This window comes from Tamandua tetradactyla, chromosome 21 (assembly GCF_023851605.1).
Source record: "Tamandua tetradactyla isolate mTamTet1 chromosome 21, mTamTet1.pri, whole genome shotgun sequence".
NCBI classification, from domain to species: domain Eukaryota; kingdom Metazoa; phylum Chordata; class Mammalia; order Pilosa; family Myrmecophagidae; genus Tamandua; species Tamandua tetradactyla.
This window is the reverse complement of record NC_135347.1, coordinates 37,686,374-37,698,704: the sequence shown is the minus strand read 5'-3', so window position 1 is coordinate 37,698,704 and position 12,331 is coordinate 37,686,374. Positions and strand designations below refer to the sequence as shown.

General features: G+C 31.7%; 1 long non-coding RNA gene across 13 annotated transcripts in view; it reads right to left on the bottom strand.

The window, feature by feature from the left end:
- LOC143665581 (uncharacterized) overlaps positions 1-12,331 on the bottom strand; it is a 162,202-nt gene that overhangs the window by 137,184 nt on the left and 12,687 nt on the right. For 12 of the 13 annotated variants that reach the window (XR_013167081.1, XR_013167078.1, XR_013167079.1 and 9 more), the window contains exons 5-6: positions 10,346-10,448; positions 2,729-2,844 (exon numbers count right to left, since the gene is read on the bottom strand). This is a non-coding gene — a long non-coding RNA (uncharacterized LOC143665581). The remainder of the gene's footprint in view (positions 1-2,728; positions 2,845-10,345; positions 10,449-12,331) is intronic. The other variant, XR_013167090.1, reaches the window with a different exon arrangement.

Sequence of the window (12,331 nt, the reverse complement as noted above, 5' to 3'; positions counted from 1 at the left end):
CATACTTAAGGTAGTTACATAAGTGAATATTCTTGGTCTTAGGAAATATACAGGGAAATATTACGTGTTTAAGGAGTTTGATGTATGAAACCTACTCTCAGATGCTTAGAAAACAGACATCACAGGATGGAACTGAAAAAAAAAGGAAAGGAGAGGAAATGGAAAAGAGAAAGAAAAAAGATAGATATGGCAAATGTGGCAAAATGTCAAAATTGGTGGATCTGTGTATCTAGGGAAGGAGGTAGTTGGAGTTCTTTGTACAGATTTTGTATTACTTATGCAACTGTCCTATAGGTGTTAAATTATTTCAGAATAAAAAGTTTAAGGGAAAAATGTGATATATCTGTATAATAGAATACTATTCCACAATAAAATGGAACAAACTACTAATATATGCTACAACATAGAAGAATCTCAAAAACATTATGCTAAGTGAAAGAAGTCCAACCCAAGAGACCACACATATTGTGTGATTTTGTTTATACAAATACCCAGGAAAATCTACCATGACAGAAAACAGACAGACAGTTGTCTGGAGTGGAGGAAGTTGAGATAAGGATTAACAGTTAATTGACATGAGAGATCTTACTGGGGTGATGGGTATGTTCTAAAACTGACTAATGGTGAATGAAGCACAAGCTGCTAAATTAACCAAAAAGAAAAAAAAAAGCCACTGAATTTTATGCTTGAAATGAGAACAATATATGATATGTAAAATATGCCTCAATGAAGTTTTATATATCTATATATAAAGGTCTGATGACAACTGACATCACAAAAATAGTGGAAAAACCAGAAGACATAGAATGAGATCTTAAATATGATGATCTTTAAGAATGAGATCTTAAATATGATGATAAAAAAAACTGCTAGCCCTGAGTTTTATACCCAGTTAAAATATCTTTCAAGAATGACAAAATAAATACTTTTTCAGAACACTAAAAATAGAGTTTGTCACTAGCGGAACTCACTAGAAGAAATGCTAAAGAATAAATTACATACAGCAGGAATGAGTTTCAAGGTATAAAATTTAAGATGCAAGAAAGAATCAACTACAGATAAAGAGACAAATATGTGGTTATATGTACATAAATATCAACTATAAAAACAGTAATATGAAGTTTCATGGGGTTAAAAAAATATACATGACACAATGACAGTAAGTCGAGAGGGGATAAATAGTAATATAAAGTTTCATGGGGTTAAAAATTAAATACATGACACGATAGTAAGTCAAGAGAGGATATATGGGAATAAAGTGCTCTAAAGTCTTATATTACCCAGAAGGATTTTAAAGGTATTGGTTTAACTTTAGACTTTGATAATTATATTTGTCATAATTTCCAAAGTAAGCACTAAATGAATAAAAGCAGAATATAACCTCTAAACTATTACAGGGAAAATGGAGTATAAAAAATTATGAATCCAAAGAGAGCAAGAAGGGAGAAAAAAATAAAAAAGGATGTCAAACAGAAGGCATAAAATAAGGTGGAAAATTTAAAGCCAATCACATCAGTAATTACAATAAATATAAATAAATTTAAACTCTAACAGTCAACTATATGTCTGACAGAAGGTATATTAATTCAGTCCATTCATTCACTAATACCAACGATGGAGAATGCACCGTTTTAGGTGCTTGGACACATCAATGAACAAAACAAAATGATGAGACTGCAGATTAGTATTAAATAAATGTTTCGTATTTTTTTCTATCTATAAGTCATATCTCGCTTCTTTAAAAGACTGTGACTTATAATTTAAAATATATTTATAGAACAGGTTAATTAAAAAATAAAGATAACAGAGCTCAGTAATTAAATAAACAAATTCAAGAAATGATTACAGTAGGAACAAGAAATCAAGCAATGACAAAAAAGTGAGTGTTAACTTTAACCATGAGCTTAGAGGCAGTCAAGGAAAAAAGGGAAATGACACATATAGGTAACTTGATAAAAGTTGCATATTCATCAGATGACACTGAAACTAATTTATTAGTCCTAAACAAATAAAAACTGACATGGGTCTTTATATGTCAGGAAATAAATAATTACATAGGTTGTGGCATTGTATAATTTAATCTTGGGGAAGAAACATATCTCAAAACAAACAAAAAAAGCCACAGTGGCCCATTAGAGTCCTCAGGAACAGAGGTTCTGTCATTTTGTGGCCACACCACATAGTACAGATGGCTTCCTGAGTCTCTGCAGAAGAGAAAAAAGAAACTAGACTCTTAAATACTTTGGCCAGGAAGTGATACATACCATTTCCTCTTACAGTCCATCAACAAAAATTAGTGACATGATTCCCCACACCCCAATACGAAGTGCTTTCAAATGTGGAGGAATACATGGTTATCTGGTGAACTGAACAGCAAGTATCTCTGTAACCGTTCTCACCTATTTCGGTTTCTGTCACAGAAAGTGATAATATTTTGGAAGAGTCATAAAATAGAAACATCCACTATCATTAGGATCAATTCATTTTAATATATGCTAAAGTTCTATAAATAAATAAAAGGGTGTAGGTAGACACAAATCCATACTTTTGCCTATTCTGCTCTTTCGCGTCTCCCTTTCTCCCATTTTTGCCCCAACTCTTTTCTTTAAAGAGCATTAACCATTTGTGGCCCAAGCCTAAATAAACTATACCGCTCTTTCCTAGCACATACAAAAGAACTCATGTTGTGGTTACAACTTGGGAGACAAAGTCAATCAAGCAGGCTCACCTGTAGTTGCCAAAGGAGAAACACCATCCACAGAAATCTGGAAATCTGTGTTCACCACACATGAGGCTGTTTGAAGAGCTCAATTAGCCTAGCCAAGAAATTTACTCAAGGAAAAGCTGGATGGAGTAGGAAAAAAAAAAAAACATATACTTCAGATTCAGACAGGACTGAGTCAGAATTCCAGTTCTATTGCCTACTGATTGTTTAACCATGGGCAAATTTTGAATCTCAGTTTTCTCACTGCTAAAATGAAATTATGATTGAAAAAATTAGAGAGAAGTTTGCTAAAGTACCCGATATATGATAAGTTTAAAAAGGTATTTCTATTTTTACTATGACAATAGAAAGATAAGCATAAGGGCAACATAAACTGATACAGGAAGAGGGGTGTTTCCACTTATAGATTAAGGGCATGGTGTTGTAAGAATAGTAAGTTCCACAGAATCAGTGAACTCAAATATGAAAATTTTCCAAAACTGTTCTCAGACATCTCTAAAGAACAACATAAAAATAATAATTTATTTAATTAAGGAGAAAGTTGACAATTTTTTACATTGAGAATATCATAGGGTTTATATAAAAAAAGTAATATAAAGCAAATCCAAGGGATAGTAGGCTTTTGCTGATGGGTTTGTCTTTGAATTAATCACTTTTCACCTTCTTCTTAAGCATTAACACTACTTAGTGAATGACATGAGAGTGGGGTCCATAAGTGGTTTCCATGCCATTCTTTTCTAGTCCTGGCACTCAACAATTGTTAGTGAAAAAATTAATATTGATTATTTTTTCTAGGACTGATAGTTTTCATTTTCAAGGAAATTACTTACTGTGTTCCATGGTGATAATGTGATATTTTGACCCTAGGTATTTCTGTGATTTGTGACAAAGCTTTTTTTAAATATGACCAACCAAACTGAGTGATGTTATTTGAAGTTTTAAAGTACAAAGTAGACATGCAAAGCAAAAAAACACCCAATTCTATTATATATTGCTTTAGACTCTTTAGTTACTCTCAGGTAACTAAAATGATATGCCTTTTTCTTTTCCTTCTTGGGCAAGCACCAGGAATCGAACCTGGGTCTCTGGCATGGCAGGCAAGAACTCTTTCTGCTAAGCCACAGTGGCCCACCTGATATGTCTTTTTATGTTCTTCTTTGATAACAATCCCAAATTACTGATTCCAAACAATACCAATCACTTTAAACATCCATATCTCTTGAATCTTTTTGCATAATAATGTAGATTTCTCAGAATTGAAACCAAATATTGAATCCAATTAACAGTGTTCTAAAAGAAAGAATTATTTTAAAGATTGTCAATAGCAAAGATGTTTAAATGCAATTATTTTAGTGTCCATGTAATAAAAAATAAAATACCAAAAATGTGCATTCTATATCTATGAATCTGTAGTTCCAACTTTTAGCATATGCCTAAACAAAAAGAATAAAGAACTCATCAGATCCAGGCCAAGGAAGGATTTAACCAGAAATATTCAAAAGAAATATAAATATTAATTGAATACACCAGGTTCTATTTTAAAACCCACTCTACATCATCAATATAGAAAATGTCAGTTTTAACCTACAAAACTAGAATAGGAATACCAATGTAATGCTGACATTAAGAGATGCAATAAATATTTATGTAATATGAGACATTTGGACCACGTAACAAAATTCAAAGTATATGGTCTTGTACATTTAATGGGGAAAGGGAGAGAGAATACATGGCAAGGGTTATAGTGTAAATTGTGGAAGCACGAGTCTTTGGCAGATTTTATTTATACTGGACAGCCTGATCCCTTTACCCACTTATCTAGAAAGGCCAATACCAGAAATTTTTCTTGAATATTTTTCTTCAGATTTCCCATAACTTCTAGGTACTTTTTTCCCCTCTCACATTAGATTGTTCTAATGCTGAATTGTTCAGTGGAAGCAATTAAGCATCAGGCTGTACTTCCCAAAATGGAGACAATTTTGTATTCCATTTTATTTAATCAACCTAAACCACTATTCAGAATAATTCAGTCAATTTCTGTGGCCTAAAAAATACATTTTGTCTGTTTTTTCCAGGCCTCTTTTATTCCAAAAATAAAATAAAAGGCCAGGACACAGCAACATAAGCCCATTTCTGCTTACCTCCATATGCCTAAAGTACAATACTTCTAGATCTCAAATGTACAGCTACGACACAGGGGTAAGAAGCACCAAGCCAAGCTTGAAAACAACAGTGTTTTATGGCCCTAGTTTAGTTTGTGGTCATTTCACAGAACCTACCAAAGTTATATGCTTTTTTCTATAATCCATAAATTGATCCTTCAGCTCTCCATTTCTATTTCCTAAATTTCAATTCTACGAGGTGGCTTATATTGTTACAAACATCTTTAGAGGATTGATCTTTTAGTCAAAATCTGTAAATGAATGCATTAATTGATTTTATATATATATATATATATATATATATATATATATATATATATATATATATATGATTCACAGCCTAATCAAGAATAAAATTTAACCCCATAAAAGGTTTTTACTAACAACTGAACTACTAAGCACATAATCAATTGTGTTAGAGGATTAAAATTAAATTCCAAGATGGCCAAAGTATGAATTCTATTTACCATGTACTATTCTACAAAGTAACATAAATCAATAAAGGGGGGATTTGGAAGAATTTGTAAAATATATCTTTTTAAAGACAATGAAACAACAATAAGACAATTTTGAGTTCTAATATAAATAAATCGTATTTCATAAAGGAAAACAAAGCAAATGAAGAACTCTGGAATTCTGAGGTACTAATTGCTTTGCTTTTATATAGGGGAAAGTATGGCACTCCAATTCTATGGTCCTTACATACATGAAGCTTCCATTAACGTTGATAGATTTTGCCTCCATAGGAATATCAGAATTGCCTTCTCATATGTAATGGTAACACTACATATTACATATCCTACATTACATAAATACACTTCCATGCATGAAAATTTTCAACAAAGGGGCTTCACTTTTATTGAGGCAATGACTGAATTTTATGCAGGATTCTCAAATTTTTAACATATATTAAAGAGCACCCATTTTATTTTCAATTGCCCAGGTGGATGCTATCAAAGAAAACATTGTTGTACTAAGGGACTGTTCTGCCACTCAATTGCAAGTGTAGCTACGCATGAAGAATTCTTATTAAGTCAAAGGAGAACACATTTGAAAGCAGAATTGACCCTTTGGATCCAGTTTTACAAGTGGAAAGACTCAAGATTCAGGTCACTTTGGACTCTGTTTCTTACTCAAAAAGAACCCCTCCTCATTAATAACTATTAAAATGCTTCACATTTTTCAACTTGCAACATCACAAACTCATTATAAACTAGTATTTAGGAAAAACTACACTTCTTTCAAAAGCAAAATGTTAAAAATGCAGAATTCCTCCATTATGTATATTTTTAAAACTAAGAAAATCAAATATAACTGTTTTTGCAACCTAGGCTAGGCTCAGGCATCTACCCAGTAGTCTACAGAACTGATATCAATAGGAGTTTTATGCCTAATGGAAAAATCACTCTAAAGATTTTTTTTAATCTGAAAAATAACGTCATCACTCTGGATTCCACCCTGAGACATGAAAGCAAGAATTACACTGTGCTGTTAAAATGTTAGCAGCCACATTTCATTTTTTTTGAAAAGGCAATTTATTTTTCCTGAAATAAAGAGTTGATTATATCTCTTATTACTGTTACAAGAATTTGATATATCACAAAGTGAGAGTTACAGCATGTGCCAACTATCAACCAGGAAAAATGAACTGATTCATAATTCACTATGATAATGTCTAGTTAGTCAATCAACTGATTTGTAATCATGAAGGCTGTCAGAAATTGAATGAATAATGGGCCACAGTGAAATCCCTGGGTTTTTCTAGTATTCTTATTTCATTATGTGACTTTTATTGCCATTTTTGATTGCTGTTTCTCAGCAGCAACAAATTAAATTATACATATTTACTTAGTAGTTTTTGACTATTTAATAGGCTGAAGGACATACAAGTTGAATGACCAGAGTAATTAATGTCGTCCTACAAAAGTAAGTCTTAGTGTTTACAGCTTGAGCAAGAAAAATTTCATTCCTTCTAACCTCCCAACACATCATTTTATTTAAGTTATTTAGTGAATACGCTACTTAAGCATAAATCATTCTAATTCAATACATTTTCTTAAGTTGTTTATATTCTAAAACAAATAAAATCATTTAATAAAATCTAATTAATAACAGAAGCCTTAAGCTTCCTTTTAATATCATTATATAGTATTTCCTCAACTAAAACTGTAGTGTATTTAATTTGACAGCATGATCTTATTAAATTATAACCAGATAAAATGTAATAAAATGCAAACCTTGGCATATTTCTGAAAAGGCATTATGTTAAATGAATGTTTTTCCAAATGTAAAACTACTGAGCTATATAAGAATTTGTCATTCTGGTAATTCAGGTCCTATAAGCATTTTAATCAGGATTACATGTCATAAGAGTTGTACAGATTTTGTTTGTTCTATCATTTTTCATACTCAAAATTTATTTGTATGATATAAAGTTACTACTTTAAACAAAATGCAAGTTGGGGAGGGTTTGTTTATAAAATTTTGGTAACTGTAACAAAATAATTTACAAAAGTTTGTTAAAAAAATCATTTTATGTTTTATATATAAATTACTTTTTTTACTTTGTGCTTTTTAAAATTATATTGATATATATTATATATTCACATACCATGTAATCATCCAAAGTGTACAACCAACGGCTCATGGTAACATCATATAGCTGTGCATTTATCATTACAATCAACTGCTTTTGTCTTTTTTGTGGAAAAAAACATATATATAAAAAAGCAATAAATTTCAAAGCACATCACAACAATTAGCTGTAGAACAGATTTCAGAGCTTGGTATGGATTACTATTCCACAATTTTAGGTTTTTACTTCTAGCTGCTCTAAGATATGGGAGACTAAAAGAAACACCAATATAATGATTCAGTAATCATACTCATTTGTTAAACCTTACCTTCCCTGTATAACTCCACCATCACATTTGATCTTTTTCCCACTCTTTATGGACAATTGGGCTATGCCCACTCTAACTTTTTCAATGTTGAAAAGAGCTGTCAATAATATGGGATAGGAGGATAGAACTAGTTAATGTTCTGGAGAGGCTGGCCCCTCTGCATTTCAGGACTTATAAGAATTATTCAGTTTTTAAGTAAATGGAACATTTATATATGGTAACAAATGTGCCCATCCTTGATTTACTTTTCATAATTTTCAAGCAGAAGGGTTCTCACTTTAAACTCATGATAACACTAGAGCATGTGCAGCTCTCCTTAAGGAAAATAATAGAGTCCTTAAGTCAAGATCTATTCTACTCATTATCAAAGTCAAATATTTATGAAAAAACTCAGCTATCTAAATTTTGTGGATAAATTTCCAATAAGTCTTGTTTCGTTTTTAAAGATAACAAGAATCTGGACATATACTATACATTGACTCCAAGAAGCTTGTATGATTACGTGGGACTCAAGAAAGATTCTGCTTTCCACAGTGAACATTCCCTGAAAAGAGTAGCAGCAACCCACCTTGGAATCTGCTGAAAAGACGGCTATTACCACAACTGCGAGGATAATTTTTCCTTCCCATAAAGACTAGACATTCATTCATCATCAAATGCTTATTAAGTACCTACTCTATGTCAAGTATTGTGCTAAAAGTTGGGGTATTTAAAGAATTCATACATACTATATATGCATTCACACCCAACAACAAGTATACACAGTACAGCGACAGACTGTCAAAAATTACATCCACATAAAGTTATAAAAGCAAATGTTCAGTCTAGACACATTTTGGTGTCCTCAATCAGTAGGACAAATTTATTTTGAACTAGTCAGACTATCGATCAAGAGGAAAACAGACCAGTTTATAGTTACATACATAAAATGGAGATAAACATAGCACTGAGAATCACTGAAGTTAGACAGTTCAAGATTTGAATCTTGGATCAGTCACTGACCTTATTTATGCAAATGAATTAAATTCTTTAAATCTAAACTCTTTGCTTATCTATACATCTGGAGTGATTATCCTTATCCCATACGATTGTTGAAAAGCTGTAATATGATATAGAAAGCACTTGGCATTAAAGATGAGCAAATATTAATTATTCAATAAATAAAGCTATTTTTATAGCTATAATACAAATGATTCTAGTTAGCAATAGAACTCAAATTTATACACTAAATAATTTTCTGATTGGCTTGCATTATAATATCAAAGAAATTTCCTAAGTTATGTTGAAAATGTTTGGATATACTCGATATGAAAACAATAACAATAATAATGACAGATCATCTAAAAATAATGTTTTCAATGAACAAGATTTTTCAAAATGCATGTAATAATTACCTAGAGAGCATAGTAAAGGAGAGTCCTGTTTTACTTTAGAAATACTGAGAACCTTTTAGGGGGAAATAAAATTCTACAATCAAACATTTCTCCAAATACAGTTCCATTTCCTTGTTTTTTATTTTTTTTTTTTTACTTCATGGCCTCTTTCAGAAATCTTTAGTACAGATGGTAAGGTTCGTTATAATCATATAATGTCATGCACTTATAGTATGAGGATCCTCTCCAGAAAGTTAGGTCTTTCTTTTGACTTCAACTGAGCATCGGGAATTTGTTTATACTCCAAAAAATAAAAAAACAAAAAGATAACCAAAAAAAAAACATGGCAGAACACTGGAAAATCAAGATTGTAAAAGAAAATGTACTAGAATAAAGTGGTCCAAAGTAACATCAGTAACTGCATCAAGTTACCTATCATACTTACATATATATATGCAAAGTATGTGTGTGTGTGTGTATATATACACATTTATAAAATTATGATATATATAAATACACATATCTCACAGGTAAAATAGGGTCAAGTCACAAATGTAATTAGTACAATAAAGTGAAGCTACAATTATTAAATACACAATAAATGATACTGACATGCACTGCAGAGTGCTATGTAGCTACACTGCTGACTCTTCTAATAATATTAAAATTATATAGTCATTCACTATATCTGTGGAATATCAAGCCTGTGACAAGCATTAAAATGACTATAGGTTGATACACAAAATAATTTGAGAATGGAAGAGAATCTTTACACTGACATTTCAGTTATTTTGAAATTTCCTGAAATCAGTAATATATTTTAAAATAAGTATATCACATAAGTGACTCTGTTCTAGCTACTATCCATTCAAATAAAAGCCATGAATTATAAGTGAGCTTGCATGTACTATATGGAGATGAGAATGGGGATGAAAGAAAGAAACTAATCAAACTACTTTTAGACATACTCATAAATGCTAAATAACTACTTCCATTCTTTTCCACTGTTAGGGTGATTTCTGTGCTAGCCTGTAGACTCAAGTAATGAAGTATTATGACTCAGCATCCCATAATGTCTCATAAAACCAAACTGTTTAAACCAAATTGTTGTTTGATAATACTGAAAATATAAAATAATAATAACAATGTGATCTATCACATATGACGATGACAGTGACTCACCATCAAGAGAGATGAGCTGCAAGTTGTTTTTCCTTGGTGAAGGTGAACTTGTTGATTGAACCAGTTCTCCTACCAAAACTCCCTGATGTACAAAAGCTTACATCTGCAAGATAAGTATTACCAGTGTCACAGAAAACCACAAAATAAAATTATCAGTACAAATCTGAAACTGTTTATTTGGTCCCAAACCACTATGTGCTAATGAACCAAAACAAAAAGTCACAAGAATATATAAATATTGTATAATACATATATATACACAATTATTTATTGTAATCTATATATCACTGGCCTCAAAATACCAATAATCAGAGCCTGAACTCCATCCCTGACCAAAAATGTTCTCAGCTGTCTTAACTAAAACAATTATTGTTTCTGACATGTAAAAATCAGAAGTGTATAATGATAATGGCTCAAAACATGAAAGCATGCCAACTTTGCATCCCTCATCACCAGTAGCAATAACTGTGGAAACTGCAGAATATTTTTGTTAATGTTAGCAATATTCTCAACAGCATTAAATGCAGTAAGACCACAGCCAAAATTATTCTAACATTTCCCAGAAATCTGAAAAATAATTCCACTCTTTATGAAGAAAAAATGCTTTAGTTACTAGCTACAGTGTTCACTGTGGTTAACACAGACAGAGGTCTTGTAATAAAATATTTCCACTGTTATAGAATTTTATCAGTTGCCAGCTGAATCTCTCTCATAAGAGCTGAGGAACTGGTTAAATATTACTGAACGTAGTTTATAAGTATAAGTAAAATGAACATTATGTAATTCTTTATTGAAGGGAATAATAAATTAGACTGATAACTGTTAAAAATCAGTAAGAAGCATTTAAATCCAGATCCAATTAAAAAAATAATAATATTGCTAGATATCTAAAATGAGCAAAGCACATTCGGTAGCTCTGAAACAGGTATAAAAATAACAAAGCATAATGCAAAAATCTCCAAAAGTCACAGTACCAGTATTCTTGAAACATTCCACTAATACCTTCTCTCAGTTCTACAAAACTGTCTGCAATAGAAAACGGCTAAAATCTAACACAGATCCTCTGCTAGAAGGAAGAAGGAAGAATGAAGTCATGTGGCATCAAAACCAGGGAACGGTAGCTACTACCAGGATGAGGCTCTGGGGCTCCTCTTGCAGATACAGGTAAAAAAGTTTCAGGAGAAATGTGGAAAACATCAGATATAATACATGATGCAAGTTAAATGCCATCTGTAAAAAGTAAACTTTACAACTTTAAAGACTTACATAAACACTTCCTGTCACTATTCTGTTTTAGTGGGTCATTCAGGTATATTCTTAACAAACTCTTCATTATATTCCTTACCACCATCCCCACCAACTCAACAAATAAAGATTAGGAGTCCTACAGTAGCTTGCAAACTCCTACACATCCTCTTCATTTTGCTTTCCCACTCCTACAATGCCCAGCAGAGTACCTTAAGAATTAAAAATGCTTAATAAATGTTTGACAAATTGAAACTAGCCACCTCACCTCCTCACCTCTCACTCTAAAAATTATCACCACCTCTAAACCACAGCCATCATTCCCGGCAGGGTAATATTAGATGAAAAGATAGTATTATTATTCATTTAGTAAATATCTGCACAAACACCTATTAAATACCATGCTAAGTGTCACAGATAGCAATTTGATATGATACTAATTTGAATAACTCATTTAATTCCTGCCATTCTATAACCCAGTCTAGTAAGTAAGATAAAGGTGAAAACTGGCCACTATGATATACTATACTCAGTTCTGCAACAGGTTTTGTAAATGATGCTACACATACTAAAAGGAAGGAAAAACTGGTTTAGAATAACCGCTTCAGAGAGGAAATGTAATTTAAGATGAGAGCAAAAGAAAGAGTAGCATCTAAACACGGGACAAGTTGAAAAAGGGCATTCTTGGTAGAGAGAGAGAAGAGGTGAAAAATTGAAGAGGTGTAAAAGGGTACTCCATAT